Below are 16,396 nucleotides of genomic sequence, written 5' to 3'. Positions count from 1 at the left end.
TGAATCGTAGAAAAGAATATTCATAACATGTGAAAGGTGTAGGGAAGAAAGTAAATCTGTCTGTATCCAGCACCATCATTAGAAATGTGACATTACCCATAACCTAGAGACCCCCCCATTCAAAGGGGGTGCTTTCGTTTTCATTCTCAGAGAATCTCTCCTGCCTCTTTTTTTGGCCTTCTTTCTGCGTCTGCTTGTGCACTGACGGCTATATGCCTGTTCTTGTCATTGTCTTGGTGACATGGGAAAATGTGGGTGTTGGAGGCCAGTGTTGGGGGGATTGTTCCCAGTCACACAAGAGTTAAGCTTATCTGAAGCCCATGATGGGTATGTACCTCCACTGGGTTTCAGTATGTACCCATTTACCATAGGTGCTTAATTAAACATTCAAATGAATTTGCAGTGAGGATTCTTCTCATTTAAGATGCTTGAAAACTGCTGATATTTCAGGCAGTGTCATGGGGCCACAAAAATCAATATATTACTCGACACGTCCTGGAGGAGCTTGTAGTGGCAGGGGGGCGGGGGGACGCTATGCGCAAATAAAGAATTTCAGTGTGGAAATAATATGTTTGGTATGGTAATAGTGGTAGAACAGAGTGCTGGGGGAGCGCGGAGAAGCGAGCAATTAACTCAGCTCAGGGAGTCGAGGAAATTCTCCCAGGAAGTAGTATTTCTCCTCATTTCCAAGATGCCGGCGGTGTTTCAGAAGGTTCCCTATGAGAGTGTGGTGGAGACATCAGAGCAGTGGTTTCTTCACCTGGTTTGTCAGCTTGACATGGGTCTTACCCAGTACCTTTTTCTAAACCCCTTAAAAATTTTGTTACGTCACACATATGTGTGTGTTATGGAACCTTTAGAATATACAAGTATAAAGAGGAATACAATGGTCATGCCAGTGTTCACTGCTGTTAGTGTTATTGGGTCGGTTTTATCATATTTTCTTCGACCGCAGCAGGATCTGGAATTGGACTCATCAGTCATATGGATGTCTTTCTAGAATAGCCATCGGAGTGTGTCTTTCTTAAAAGAGTTACTCCATTATTTTAAAGAACTTAACGTATCTGGTGTTGCATTTTTGAGGCTCTGTGGTTCGTAAGTTTATATTTTAAGGTTTAATTACTGGATGGACCCTAAAGGATGGAATAGAGATGTATCCCCTGATTGTCCATAATTTCCTGCAGTGCGAACCTGGGTTTTTGCAAACGCCGCTTCTGAGAGTGGTTCTCGGTGGGAAATTGAAGGGCCTGCAAGTTCTCATGGTTGAAGGGAGGAAAAACAATTATTTGTGGGAAAAGAAACCAGAGTAGCCTCTCTGTGGTGCTGGTGGAGGTAGAGAAGGAGTTTGGAGGTGATGTCGTTGACAAAAGACAAATAATGTCACAGGGAACAAGATCCCTGCTTTGAGATTTTATATATTTATATATATATATATATATTTAATTAATTTATTTTATTTATTTTATTTTTGGCTGTGTTGGGTCTTCGTTGCTGTGCTTGAGCTTTCTCTAGTTGCGGCAAGCGGGGGCTACTCTTCGCTGTGGTGCGCGGGCTTCTCATTGCAGTGGCTTCTCTTGTCGCGGAGCAGGGCTCTAGGCGCACGGGCTTCAGTAGTTGTGGTGCGTGGGCTCAGTAGTTGTGGCTCATGGGCCCTAGAGTGCAGGCTCAGTAGTTGTGGCGCACGGGCTTAGTAGCTCTGCGGCATGTGGGATCTTCCCGGACCAGGGCTCGAACCCGTGTCCCCTGCATTGGCAGGTGGATTCTTAACTACTGCGCCACTAAGGAAGCCCCCTGCTTTGATATATTTTTAAACCATTTGATTTTAGGTCACTTTTAGCAATACCAGAATACTTTACATCTCGATGTCTAGAATCCATATGCACTGGGAGGAAATAACTTTATTGAATATGGGAGTGTGAGAACTCACATGACCTAAAAAATGTATGGTTGATACAAAAAAGATATATTTTATGGAGATGATAAGAGAGAAACTTGAATGCACATCTTATGTTCAGTAAGCATCAAATTAGTTGTATTAAGTTAATTTTTACTTAACAATTGAAAAATATAGAACATGCTCTTTAGTTTAAAAACAAGTCATGTAACGAAGTATATAAAGTAAAATCTACCCTCTCAGTACCATTTGCAGAGATTGGGCTTGGTGTCTTTTATGGACTTTTTTGCATACTTAAACACATACGGGAGAAAAATTACTCGTAGAACAATAGGTAGGTTGATATATGGAATAAAATATATTTGTAAGATCTTTTTCAAAAGGTAGCCTGTAAGAAACATTGTTCCCGTGCTTTTACTCCCCAGTATATTATAATTATCTTTCTATGTCGGTACCTAGAGATCTACCTCATTGGTTCTACCAGCCAAATGGAATTTCACTGTCTGGATGTAGCACGATTTAATCATTTTTTTTTTTTTTTTTTTTTTTTTTTTTTCTGTACGCGGGCCTCTCACTGCTGTGGCCTCTCCCGTTGTGGAGCACAGGCTCCGACGCACAGGCTCAGCGGCCGTGGCTCACGGGCCCAGCCGCTCCGCGGCACGTGGGATCTTCCCGGACCAGGGGACGAACCCGCGTCCCCTGCATCGGCAGGCGGACTCTCAACCACTGCGCCACCAGGGAAGCCCAAATCATTTTTATTTTGAGGAATATTTAGATTATCTCCACTTACGTACTGTTACAAGCTACACTGCAGTTAATGTCCATGTATACATCCTTTTGGAGATCTATGGGTAATCTCTTTTAATGGTGTATGCACCTCCAAGAAAATGAAGAATCTGTTAAAAAAAAAAAAAAAAGCTTCCATCTGTTTTGGTCAGCAGCAAATATATTTGGGCTTGTGGTCATTACAGGGTGTAACTCTGATGCAGTTTGAAGTTTGATATCTACCCTCTATGGAAAGTCCAGTCTCTTGCTTAGAGCCTTTAGATATCATATTTTTTGAGTCTTTCTTGCTGGAAAGATGAGAAGGCAATAGCAGTTATTCTTAAATGAGTCTCTTTTGGGCTGGTATCCAGAATCTCAAGCTAGCAGGTCTCTGGTTTCCAAAATATTAGCATTCCATCTTGTTTCCCAAAGGGAATGGCTCTGAAAGGTCTTTGTCCTTTTTAGCAAATATTTTGCAGTAGCTATGAATATAATTTATTTAGGAAAATCTTCTAAAGCTAGGCATTATAAGAGCAAAATCAATCTAGTCATATAGCTATTAAGTAGAACGTGGAAGTACATTAGAACTCTGTTGTATTCTTTTTTTTTTTTTTGTGGTACGCGGGCCTCTCACTGTTGTGGCCTCTCCCGTTGCGGGGTACAGGCTCCGGACGCGCAGGCTCAGCAGCCATGGCTCACGGGCCCAGCCACTCCGCGGCACCTGGGATCTTCCCGGACCGGGGCACGAACCCGTGTCCCCTGCATCGGCAGGCGGACTCTCAACCACTGCGCCACCAGGGAAGCCCTCTATTCATTTTTTTTAACGAAAGAGTGTAAGTCGCTATTATAATGTACATGTTTAGGTGAATAATTAAACCATAATGAAATTTAAGAGTTAATCAACACCATAATACATACAGTTCCATATTTTTTTGATGTTTGCACTCTGGAATGAATGTACAACTTGTGTTGAATGTGAAAGTACCCCTGTTTCTGTGTTATTGGCCGCAAAGAATTAGTGTCTAGGCATTTGTTGTACAAAGGATGCCTGACTTTTGTGAGGCAGGGTCTCCATTTTCTTCGTGTCCGTGATGGACCAGCACACAGGCTGTCATAGGAGTTGTTGAACTGACTGGTGTGCATTTGTCTGGGTTGCTTAAAAAAAGAAAAGGAAAAGAACAAAGGTGGGGGGAGGCTTCTCAACCCTCGGTGGCTGGTGTTGGGGAGTAGCACTCCTACACCTGTAAGCATGCAGCCTGGTGCCCCCCTTTCACTGGAAGGCAGGGGCACGTCTTAGTTAGCAGTGGCCCTTCGTGGCCCTTGCATCATTTGCTTGTGTCAGCTAGGGCCTTTGAGAGCATAATGCTGTGTGACTTTCATTTTTGGCTGCCTCAGTGTGCCTCTGTAATTACTTTATAGCTTTGAAAAACCATCTCCGGGATGTTGAGATGATAATACACCAAACCCAGAGTGAGGAGTTTAAGATTCTAAGAAGGAAGGAAATGGATCCCCAGACGGCTAGATCATCTCTAATCACCTTTATTGAATACGTAACACGGGCTGGGCTGTGTCCTTCGTGCTTTACATGGATTGAGTCTTTTTATTCTCGAAACAGCACTGTGAGGTCAGTGCTTATGACCTCCATTCTAGATGATGAAATCTGGACGAAGAGAGCTAAACCGACCAAGGTCACATGGCTTGGAAGTGGGGAGACTGAAGCCTGGCCCAGAGTCTAGATTTTAACCATTAAATTATGATTCCTCATGTAAGGTGCTCCTGGATTTAGTATAAACTTAAGTTTGCTTTTAAAGTTCCTTGATCCTGAATGCATTAAAAAAAAAAACAATCTATGTAGCACTTTGGAGTAATGAATAGATTGGGAGCCGGGATGCCTGGGTTTGTCTTCTGCTTGGCCAGCTATGTGACCCTGAATAATTTTGTTTCACTTCTCTGGGCTTTGATTTCCCCACTGGTAAAAGGGGTTTTCCCAGGACCTAGTGGGTCCTAGATGATCGCAGGTAACCTTTTTCAGCTCTAATATTCTACGATTTAAAATCTCCTTTTGGCCCTATTAAATCTTAAAATACGAATGAAGTTGGACAGTCTAAAATTTCTCTTTCTATATTATCTTTAGAGTTTCCAGTTTTCACTCTGGGGACAAAGGGAGTGGAAGGAAGTAGAGGTTAAGCAGAGGATAAAGGAGAGAGAAGGTTAGGCGAGAAATACGGTTAGAAGAGACCCGCAATGTGTGCGTGAGGAGGGCAGGTGGAAGCTGGAACTTTCACAACAGCCAGCGAGGTCCAGGCGGTCAGAGGTGGACTTTAATCAGTGAGCCTGGATTGCCGAGGTGAAGACAGTCTTCACTGACTGTGGAGACTGTCTTGATGAAGACAGTCTCCACAGCTTAACACTGAATGGCACAGTCGTGGTTCTTAAAAATACGTTGTGTTTTTAGTATAGAGTTCGTTAAACGCCACGCTCTCCTCATCTCGCTGCGTGGATCCTGTCGCTCAGGAGGCTTGTTTTAAGGTACAGATTTCAGAGCCCTGCCTTATACCTGTGGTTACTGATTAACTGGGGGGTGAGGGGGGAGTGGGATGGCGCTTAGGAATCTCAGATTTTTTAAGGCTTCCCAGGAGAATAAGGCCTCTCGCCATCTTGCCGTCACCCACCTGTCCAATGACATCTCTACCCACGGCCGGCAGTTCCACCCACAAAAAAATGCTCTCTGCTCCCTGAATCCCTTAAAACCTTTGATCCCTTTCTTCTTGCACATGTGCATTCCAGACCTGGAGTGCCCTTCCCAGCCCACCCCCTCTCTGCCCCCTTTAGATGTTTGAGGATCTTCGGCTTGTCTTCCTAGAGCCAGTTTGACAGTCACATCACCTGTGAACCTTTTGTCCCCCACCACTCCCACTCCTCTGTCCCCAGGGTAAATTGGGTCTCAGGCCTGAGGCCTCTGTAGCACCTTCTCCCGCTAGAGTGTTGACCTCCCTGTGTGGTCACCATCTTCCCCACTAGACTCAACTGCCTCCAGGGCAGGGCCTGCATCCTGCTTCTCTCTGAGGAACCCAGGTTCCCAAATGCTGGTAAGTATCTGGCATTTAGCAGGGGGCAGACAGTGTTTGTAAGCAGCCCTTGGAGGGTCCAGGTGAAGAAGGCTGTCATCTCTGGGGGCAGGAGGCTGGTGAGATGGGGTCTTTGGCCAGATTCCACTTAGGAGTTCAGAATTTGAATCTTGGGACCCTTCTCTGAGGTTGAGTCTCAGGACTGAGTGAGTTTGTATTTCATTGTAGCCAAAGAGGGCCCAGCAAATCCATGATGGAGGTCACAGGAAGGGGACAGGTAGGTTAAAGGCAGCTACCTGCTCTTGGCTGGGGTGGGGGAAAAGGGGGAATCTTCGCTTTTAGGGGAGGAGGCGACAGGAAGCTGTTTTCAAGAGGCAGCCAGACTGGTTTTGTTTGCCCCCAAGTTTTACTTTAACCAGGTTGTTTAATTGAAACTTCACTGGCCCTTAACTTCTGGATTGACTTCGGTGTTTGAGACCTGAACTTTCTTTCATGTAATTAAGTCATGATTTCTACCTAGGAAGCTACTCAGCCACAAACTGAAAAAAATAAATAAAATAAAATAAGGTCATAAAAAAACTTTTATGCAGGCCTGGAACTGCATATTCTTTGAAGATGACCTTAAAGAAACATGGACGCTTTCATTCACTTAATTAAAAATAAAGAGGCATAAAACTGCAACCCGCTAATCTATAGATGTGGCAATAGATCACTAAACTGGTTTTGTACTTGGATGTGCCAGTTCAGGTTCCTTAGTTATTTTTTTACTTTTATTTTTTGCGGTACGCGGGCCTCTCACTGTGGTGGCCTCTCCCGTTGCGGAGCACAGGCTCTGGACGCGCAGGCTCAGCGGCCATGGCTCACGGGCCCAGCCGCTCCGTGGCATGTGGGATCTTCCCGGACCGGGGCACGAACCCGTGTCCCCTGCATCGGCAGGTGGACTTCCAACCACTGCGCCACCAGGGAAGCCCCTCCTTAGTTATTTTTTGGTTATTGTCCTTAGGATTCTTAAAGGAGGAGAGACCTTATGAGTATTTGAGAAACAGCTCAGTTGTAATTTTCCTTTAAGAGCCAAGCTTATTGTTTTGAAAGATTCAAGGAGAGTGTATTAATTTTTCTGATGATCTTACTCCAACTGAGGCTTTATAGATAATGGCGAGCAAAAGGAATCTAGCAGGATGCATCTGGAGCCTCAAAGTTTTATGGAAACCTGCTGGTGTTAATTTTACTTAGAGTCTGTATATGGTTGCCATAGTGCCAAGCTCTGATTTTCTGGAGCCGTAGCACATTATAGATGCCCAGGAAACAGTTGCTGATTTGTTAAATAAAAATTGATAAAGTGAAAGTACTTCATATGTTGCTTGCATAGTGGATAGACCAGCAGCTGGTTTCTCTAATGTTTTAAAACATGAATCTAGGCAGGCTGTATTGACAATGACCTAGGAACTCTCTATTGCCTTTCATTTTTGGGGTTTTGAATTTGACCTCTTGATTTTGATTCATATGAATTATTCTGAGGAAGCCCGAAGCCAATTTTGCCCTGCTGGTAGTTACATCTTTTTTTAAAAAATTTATTTATTTTTAATTTTTATTTATTTTTCGGCTGTGTTGGGTCTTTGTTACCGCGCGCGGGCTTTCTCTAGTTGCCGCGAGCGGGGGCTGCTCTTCGTTGCGGTGCATGGGCTTCTCATTGCGGTGGCTTCTCTTCTCACGGAGCACGGGCTCTATGTGTGAGGGCTCAGGAGTTGTGGCTTGCGGGCTCTAGAGCGCAGGCTCAGTAGTTGTGGCGCACGGGCTTAGTTGCTCCCCGGACCAGTGCTCGAACCCGTGTCCCCTGCATTGGCAGGCAGATTCTTAACCACTGTGCCACCAGGGAAGCCCAGTAGTTACATCTTGAAAATTCTCATTGCTGTATTGTAGGTGGGTGTGGGGAGTAAGTAAGAGCAAAGCTATGAAAAATAAGAACATTTGTAGTTGATTTAAAGTAGGAAATTGGATGAGCCAAGACAAAGCTAACTTTTCTCCCATATTTCTTGTTTCCTTTTAATTGCACTGCTTTTTTGCCAGGGCTTAACACATCCTGCGTGTGCCATGGTGAGTGACCCCGATGCGGTCCTGGCCTCGTGGAGCTTTTAGGCTGGGCCAAGGCTGTTCTCTGTGATAGAATTTTCTGTGATGATGGAAACGTTATGTGTTTTTGCTGTCCAGTATGGTAGCTTGAGATTATCAAGCACTTAAAAGGTGGCTAGTGTAACTGAAGAACTGAATTTATAATTTTAAAATTTTAATTAATTTTAATTTAAATAGCCACATATACCTAGTGGCTACCACATGACACAGCATGGATATAAGGAGTATAACAATTCCTACAAAGAAAGGCTAACAGGAAATGTACATATTTTATGAGTCATCTGATTTATTCTGTTTTATATCAGAAAGCTTTACTGAGAGCTTCCTGTATACCTAGTAAAGAATGCAAAGAGGTGTTGTTTCTGAGGCACTGGGTCGGTGGGTGGTAGAAAGGTTTAGACGGGCATGTGGTGGTGGAGTGTTAGGTGGAGAGGTACATGTAAACAATAATAATTCCCAGCAATAAATGCTTCCACCTTCTTTTTATAGCATGTCCGTTTCATGCATTCTCAGTGGATAAGATATCATTCCAAAGGGGGTGGAAATTGGTTCTTGAGGAGAGAAGGGGTTCTTACCCTTTTTATGTGTCAGGTACAGATATGCATACAGTAATACGCAGACATACATAGGTCTGTGGAATTAACGTTTTATGAGGAGAGGGGTGATTAGGAAAAATGTGTCCAAAAAAGGCTCTTTATGGGAGCAGAAAAAACGGACAAGCTTGAGAAAACTGTTTTGTGATGAAGCCTAACTTTTAAGAAAGGTCAGCCTTTTGCTTGTTGCCCCCTTCAAGGTGCATTTAAGGAATTTTCATGAACCTGAGGAGGGTGATTGCTGTTGGTGTATCTCCTTTACTTGAAATATCTTGGCAAAATGAATCCGTATCACCAGATTCTGTAGTCAGAAAGTCACCTAGTGTTGAACAATAAGTGGATTCAGAGGCATCCAAGACTGGGTTGCCTTCTCACGGTTATGTATTCACCATTTGTAAATATTCTGAATCGTGATGAATGCAAAGAACAACTTTAACGCTGGGTTGTGTCAAACTGCCCTTTATTAATTGGGCTTTGTGACTGTAATCCTTTTAATGAGGATATGTGTGTGTGTCTGTCTGTCTATACACACACATATCTATACAGCCAGTATCTGTAACAACATATATAACAACCTTTGTGTATAACATATATATACACGTGTGTGTGTATGTATATGTAAGCATATACCTATACATACATATATATATTAGCTGAAAGAACTGAAGCATTGGACTGGTCTTAGTAGCAGATTCTTGCTTAGAATGACAGAGAGACAAATTCTCTGTTCCAGGACAGCTGGTTTCTATGTGGAGCTCATCTTTGATATGCTTGCAACTTTGCTGAGGGCTATGGTGGGACCAAAACCTGGAATAGCTTTAGTGTAGCCTTAGCCACTTCCTTCAGCCCCTCAGGCCGCTCCGAATCTGTGTACATATATGTGTATGTAATCTGTTTCTATTGAATACCTATGAGTTTCAATCTTATATGAAGTACAAAAAAATTTTGTAAATGATTGCTATTTCTAATAATATGTAACCTAGCTAAAAACTGTATGCCTATTAAATATAACTTCAAGATATAAAGTTTCCATCTCTTCTGAGATTTTGGAGCTATCATTGACCTAGTAAGGGATGACATAAAAAGATATAATGCCTTTTGAAATGAGCTCATAAATGTGCATTCTGCTCTGGGTTTCATTATTTTGATGTTTTTCTACTCTGATAGACCTGGAGTCATTTTAACTCATCAGCACAATACATTTAATCCTACATACTCTGCTTAGGATAAAACAACTTTTTAAAAATGGCCCTGTGAATGTGAGGTTTGTCCTACCATTTTCCATTGTTTAAAAATGCCATTAGTTTTTGGTTTGCTTTACATGAAACTCAGACTTGGTGTTGAGTCTAGCGCAGTAGGGAGACATGTGGATTTTAAACTTTTTTTTTCTTTTTTTTAACACAGCACACTATAGGTAAGGACGAGGAATAACAAAGGAATCCATATATTTATTGAGTATTTTCATTGAATAAATTTCTAAAAGAAAAGGTTATTTTCTGTTTTTTCCCCCTCCTTTGTTGTGTTAGAGGAGTTAGGAGATGGGGACTTTGTATACTCAATTAATTTGATGGGCAAATTTGTATATTCCAGGAGATTTGGAATCATGAGTCAAGCATCACTGGTGCTGAAATGAAAATCCCTCATTTCCAATCCCATCTTGATACTAAAAGTGATCCCTGACAGGAGCAGCGTTTCCCGCTCTACAGGTGGCTTATTATTGATCTTTGATTGGGTAGCAACAGTTGCCAGAGCTGGGCTGTTTCCTTGTGGTTCCTTGTGGTTCCTTGTGGCCTGCCTAGATGGTATTTGGCTTTTCATTGCACCTTCCCGAAATGCCCTTGAACAGTTATTGTGCGTTAGCCTGAAGGGCACTAACCTGGGTCCCACTTTTACATACGTATCTTCTGGGTGTCCAGAGCAGGATGTCACTAGAATCCTAATATCCTCTACCAGGGAGAGTTAGGGATGTAAAAATCCCACACCCAAGCCCTTGTGTCCAGTTAAGGCTTGTCCTCCCACTGACCAAGAGGAGCATTTGCTCCCACTGAAGTCAGTAGTGTTTCTCTGGTTTGACTTAATTCAAGCAATGCCAGGGAAAATATGATGCATGCTGTTCTGTTTAACCTCGGCAGCCTTAATAAACGCTGGTGAATTACATGGTGGCGGTGGTAGCGGTGGCGGTGGTAGCAGTGGCAGTGGGGAGGAAGGTCCAAGCGTGGAGGGGATGTGTGTTTTTATGGGTGACTGGGTCGGTCTGCGTGCAGCATGGTTATTTGTGTCATTAGGCAGTTTACATAATGAAGTGGTCTACTCAGCAGCTCCATCCTTCCAGCTGCCTGCGGGGCTGTCTGCACAAGCAGGGGGGGGACTCTCCCACCATCATCTCCCTCCCGCCCTCCTCCCCACCCTAGCTCTTTCCCTTTGCTTTTCGTTTTGGCTTAAAATAACTAAACCCCTCCGCCCCATCCCGCTGCCACACACACAGACATACCAGAGTCACGTTTGGTAAAATATAAATTCGCATTAATGAAAAAGTGCAATTATTTGAATTCATACAGACGAGGCAATTTTTTTTTTTAAACAATGCTTGCTTATGGAAGATCATTTGCCATAGAGTTGTGAACTTGGTTTGTTCTGCCTGCCTCAGATAAAAATAACCATTTGGAGTGTAAACGTGAACTTGAAGACACTAGAAGTTGTCAAACCAGTATTTTTCTAGGCTGAGTCTATTCTGCCTGATTGCATAGCTGCCTCCCCTCTGCTCACATAAAGCCCCAGCCTGAAAACATGCACGAAATGTGAAAACTACTTTGAACTAAAAATTTTACCTTAGCTGTTCACTTGTGCTCTGCTGGAAGAAACATGTGGTATTGGGAAATCACTCAGAGAAGAGAGAAAGTGAGAGAAAAAGAATATCCCAAAGGTCTTGCCTCACCCAGAGTCTGGCAGTGAATTCTCCTGATATAATATAAAGAAATTTGATTCTTATACACTGCTTTTGGAAACATATCTGTGGCCTGACATGAGAATTACCTGGAGGTTTGATGCCTTGTTTTGTCTTGTTTAACATAATGCTCTGGTCTTTCATTTTTAGAAGGTAGAGTCTCTCTTGTAGACCATCTAGTATGTAGTGCAACCTTTTCATTTTTACAGAGCACACTCAGCGAGCTGAAGTCACTTGCCTGAGGCCGCTCAGCTTGCAGTGGGGACAGTGGGATTCTCACTCTAGGTCAGGGCTTTCTGTCCTGTGGTTTCCCCTGAAAGCCACCTGGCCAACCGCTTGTTGACTTCAGCTCTTGAGACCATTCAAGTAGGAAAGAACATGAGCTATGGAAAAAAGCTCGGTCCTGGGCTCTCAGTTGATTATCGTTAGTCAAGATTTTTGTTGGCTTGTTTGTTTATACGGAATCCTTGGTTGTCTGGTTTCCCAAAATAGTTTTCCACTTCCATTGCAGTCCTTTCTTTTTCTATGGAAGATGTTTTTGTTTTCTTTTAGCCCTCTGTGTGTGTGTGTGTGAGTGTGTGACAGCCTGTTTTGCTATATTTTAATCATCTGTTATGTCTGACATAAGCATATTTATCTGTAAGAATAACTTGGCTTCTTTCATCTACGTTGTCTTAGTTTTGTAAATATATTGATCTATGCGCGTGTGTGCGTGCGCATAGATCAATATATACACACATACACACACGGTATGTTTTTTGATTCCCAAATGTTTAAAATTGCCATGGGACATCTTATGTCTAGTAAAAAGATACTGCTGTGGAAATCTGCAGCATTTCCTGCTGTGAGTGCCAGGGCCCAGGGACCCCGGTTACCATGGAAACCAACATGGAGCCGCTGGGTGGTGCTTTCCTTTAGAGCTGCATGTGAGTGCATTTTGCAGTCAGCTACAGTGCTGCATCTTCCCCCCACCCCCTTTCAAATTAGGAGGGGGAAAATGCTGAGTGATTATAAATAAAAAGAAACTACTGTTCCAGCCAAGGCAGAAAGAGATCTTTAAAATGTACTGTTTTAGTGTGATTGCCCATAGTGGGGCAATACAGTTCTCTGAAGATGGCTAAAGGTACCTGATAAAATACAAAGGAATTGTGGAGGAGATAGTGAAAATGGAACCTTCATCCTGTGCTACTGACCTGCAGGCTTCTTTTTGGGAATGACGAGCGTGCAAGACTGACACGGGCTTTATTCCCACTGACTCTGGTTGAGCCCGTTCAGTTTGTCGCAAGGGCTTGACGGCAGACAAAAAAGACCTTCAGCACTCTGCACGTGCCTGCCACTCTCCATTTCCTTTTTTTTTTTTTTTTTTTTTTTTTTTGCGGTACGCGGGCCTCTCACCGTTGTGGCCTCTCCCGTTGCGGAGCACAGACTCCGGACGCGCAGGCTCAGCAGCCATGGCTCACGGGCCCAGCCGCTCCGCGGCATGTGGGATCCTCCCGGACCGGGGCACGAACCCGTGTCCCCCGCATCGGCAGGCGGACTGTCAACCACTGCGCCACCAGGGAAGCCCCACCCTCCATTTCCTTACCCCTCTCTCTCAGAACCCACCCAGAGAACCAGATCTGAGAGCCTGGAGAGCTCCCCCGAATTTTAGCCCTCGATTTGCCATTTAAGCACGTGAGTGCCATCTGTGCTTATTGAAAGGCAGTGCTGATTATGAGAGCGGTACTTCATTCGGATGATAGCATTTAAAGCCAAGCGCAAGATGCGTTGCTTGTGCTGGACCCGGAGGAAAAAATGAACCGTGTCAACACACCCCTGACCTCCCACTGGTGGTGGTCCTGTTGGTCACTGGCCACAGGTGGGCTTCCAGCACGTTTGTGAGGGAGATGCAGTGATACCCAACGCCAGGCTCCCACTGCCCATCAACAGACTCCTGTTTCATGAGACTGAAGGATAATAAAACTGCATCCAACCATGTTAGACGGATGCCTTTGTGCTCTGGTGTTTGCTTTTCCAAATGTGTGTGTATAAAGCAAATGCCAGGAGTGTGTGCTATTCGGAAACAGTGAAGTACCTTGGAGCCTTTGCCTGTTGCAGGCGGCTGGGACCTTAGTCCAGCCTTGGCCTTGAGGATCTACGGAGGGCCCTCTACCTGTTGAGGCTCTCAGCTAGCCTGATCTCATTGAGGAAGGTAGTAGGAACCCCGTTTTGCAAACAAGGGAAACGGGCCGGTGACTTGAAGTGCCTTGGTTAAAATGCCACACAGCTCTGAAGCAGCAGAGCCTGGAGTGTGTGTATCCGCTCTTCAGGACCCGTCAATCCACCTTCTTTCCACCTCTGAGTTCAGTTGGATATATGGAATCACCTGGGAATTTAGAATCTCAGTCCAGCACTCTAGACATTTCGGGCTGCATAATTCTTTGTTGTGAGGGCTCTCCTGTGCATTACAGGCTGTTTAGCAGCATCTCTGGTCTCTGTTCCCCGGTTGTGAAAATCAAAAATATTTGTAGCCATTGCTGAATGTCCCCTGGTGGGACAAAATGACCCTGATTGAGAACCACTGAGCTAGACCTCTTAGGTGTTTTTATTTGACAGTTTAATGGACCCGCGGCTCTGCCTTTTCTTGAGGCAGTTGTGGACAGCTTGGTTCATTTAAGCTAGGCTTTAAGTTATTTGTAACTATTTTAGGATTTTAGAAATTTGACGGTCCATGCATTGTTTCATCTGGGAAATGACCACCATGCTGAGTTGTGTGTAAAACTTCATTAAGAGTCCACATCTTACCAAAAAGGAATGCTTCCTTTTTTACTTGAAGGCCATTTCCCACAGTGAAAATATGCAGGGTTCCCCCCCCCCCAAAAAAAAAGATTAACTCAAATAAGAACAGTGAAGGAGTTGAACGGAGTGTTGGAGTTTTCATTCTAGCTGAGCTGCCCTCCTTCTCGGAGAGGCTGTGCCTGGGTCAGGAGGCTGGCTGCAGGCCATGCAGGCCGTGTGGCCTTGGTGGGTCAGTCTGAGCGGACACCCTTTGGTTTTGTCATATATGAGAGGACAGTTGGGTCTGCTGTACCTGCTTGTCAGGGTGACCGTGGAGCTCCAATGAGGTCGAGGCCGTGAGAACCCCAAACAGCTTTGACACAAGATTACCTGTCCCTTCTGGGGCCTCTGCTCACATCAGATGCAGTGGGTTCCCGGTCACTTCTAGATCCCGGCACTCACTCCTGATTCCACTTCTGATTTGTTTGCCTGTCTCCTCCCAGCTTTTGCCCCTACTCTAGATCCATTGAGGTCACTGTTTTTCCTCCCAAAATACTTTTTTTGACATTTACAAGTTCCCCATTACTATTTTGTTTATTACTCTTACATTTTATTATGTTTTTTCTAATTATTACAAATATTTATATATATTACATATAATTATTTTATTATACTGCTTATTAGATTAGGGGTATTATAATGGGAAAATGAATGAATTTTGATTTTTCTTTTAATAATGTTTCATTTTTTTTCCTGCTTTACTAAAGTATGACTGGCAAGTGAAAATGTGTATATTTAGGTTGTACAGTGAGATTTTTAAAGTTGTACAGCGTGATAACTTAATATACATATTGTACGTTACGAAACGATGTCCACAGTCAAGTTAATTAATAGATGCATCACCTGTCATAGTTACCAGTTTGTGAAATGAACGTTGAGTGTTTTAGTTATCTCCCCCATGCTCGTGGATAGGGAATGTCACCTTCCCCTGCGTGGGATGTTCTTCTCCCTTACCTCCCCCCGCATACTCCAACTGATCCCTTAAGGTTTCTCTCAGGCAGTCTGTCCTCTGGGAACCCTTTTCTCAGTCCTCAAAGGGGTTAGGAGCTGTGCCGTTTTGCTCCAAGCCCAGAATCTGGGCACCTCCTGCTCTCTCCCTGTTCCCCTTACCAACCCGTGAGCTTCCTTAAGGCCAGGACTCATTCATTTATTAACAAATAGTGAGTGCCGTGGTGTGCCAGGCACTGTTGTTCTGTTTTAATGTGAAATTCACACAGCACAAAATTAACCGACTTAAAGTGAATGATTCAGTGGCATTTAGTATTGTGCAACCACCACCCTTGTCTGCTTGCAAAGCACTTGCATCACCCCAGATTAAACCCTGGACCCAGGATGATGAAAGAGGTCTGGGGATGGCTAGGATAGTGGTGTTGGTTGTACAGCTGTGTGAATGTACTTGAATGCCACTGAACTGTAGCCTTAAAAATGGTTACAGTGCAAAGCCGACTTTTAGGGCAGTGAAAACACTCTCTGTGATACCATATAATGGATACGTGTACTTAAACATTTGTTCACATCCATAGAATGTACAACACCAACGGTGAACCCTAATGTAACCTGGGGACTTCGGGTGATAATGATGTATTTGTGTAAAATTCATCAGTTGTAACAGATGTACCACTTTATTGGTGGATGTTGATTAGTTAGGGAAACTATGCATGTATGGGACAGGGAATATATGAGAAATCTCAGTACTTTCCCCTCAGTTTTGCTATGAACCTTAAACTGCTTTAAAGAAATAAAATCCTAATTAAAAAATGGTTATAATGGTAAATCTTATGTTAGGTATATTTCACCACAAGAAAACAAAAAACCATGCCCATTAAGCATTTACTCTTCCCTCCCTTACCCTGGCCTGTTTTGTGTTGTATTCATCATTATTTCCTTAGCCATTAACAAAGTTGTTACTAAATAAAACTTTGTCATCTCTTCAACAGCTCTGTAATGGGAGCTGTACAAAGACAACTGATTTGTTTTTGTAATCTCTTCAATAGCTCTGTAATGCGAAAAGTTATCTTTAAGGCTATTTACTTATTTAAGGGTTTTCTACTTCTCTACCAATATCTCCATAGAAACGCCTCTTAAACCAAAGCTAATTTGTAAGTTTATCTGCCCATCTTGGTTATTTTTAGTTGACATTTTGGGCTGATAATGGTGGTCTTGGTTCTGTACCTGGTGATGTGTG

At 43.5% G+C, this 16,396-nt stretch overlaps 1 protein-coding gene across 4 annotated transcripts in view; it reads left to right on the top strand.

The window, feature by feature from the left end:
• Positions 1-16,396, top strand: part of MTSS1 (MTSS I-BAR domain containing 1) — a 165,044-nt gene that overhangs the window by 25,524 nt on the left and 123,124 nt on the right. The window lies entirely within an intron of this gene.

Source organism: Leucopleurus acutus (assembly GCF_964270905.1).
Source record: "Leucopleurus acutus genome assembly, chromosome: 17".
Lineage (NCBI taxonomy): Eukaryota > Metazoa > Chordata > Mammalia > Artiodactyla > Delphinidae > Leucopleurus > Leucopleurus acutus.
The sequence above is the reverse complement of the archived record's forward strand: the minus strand, read 5'-3'. Positions and strand labels throughout refer to the sequence as shown.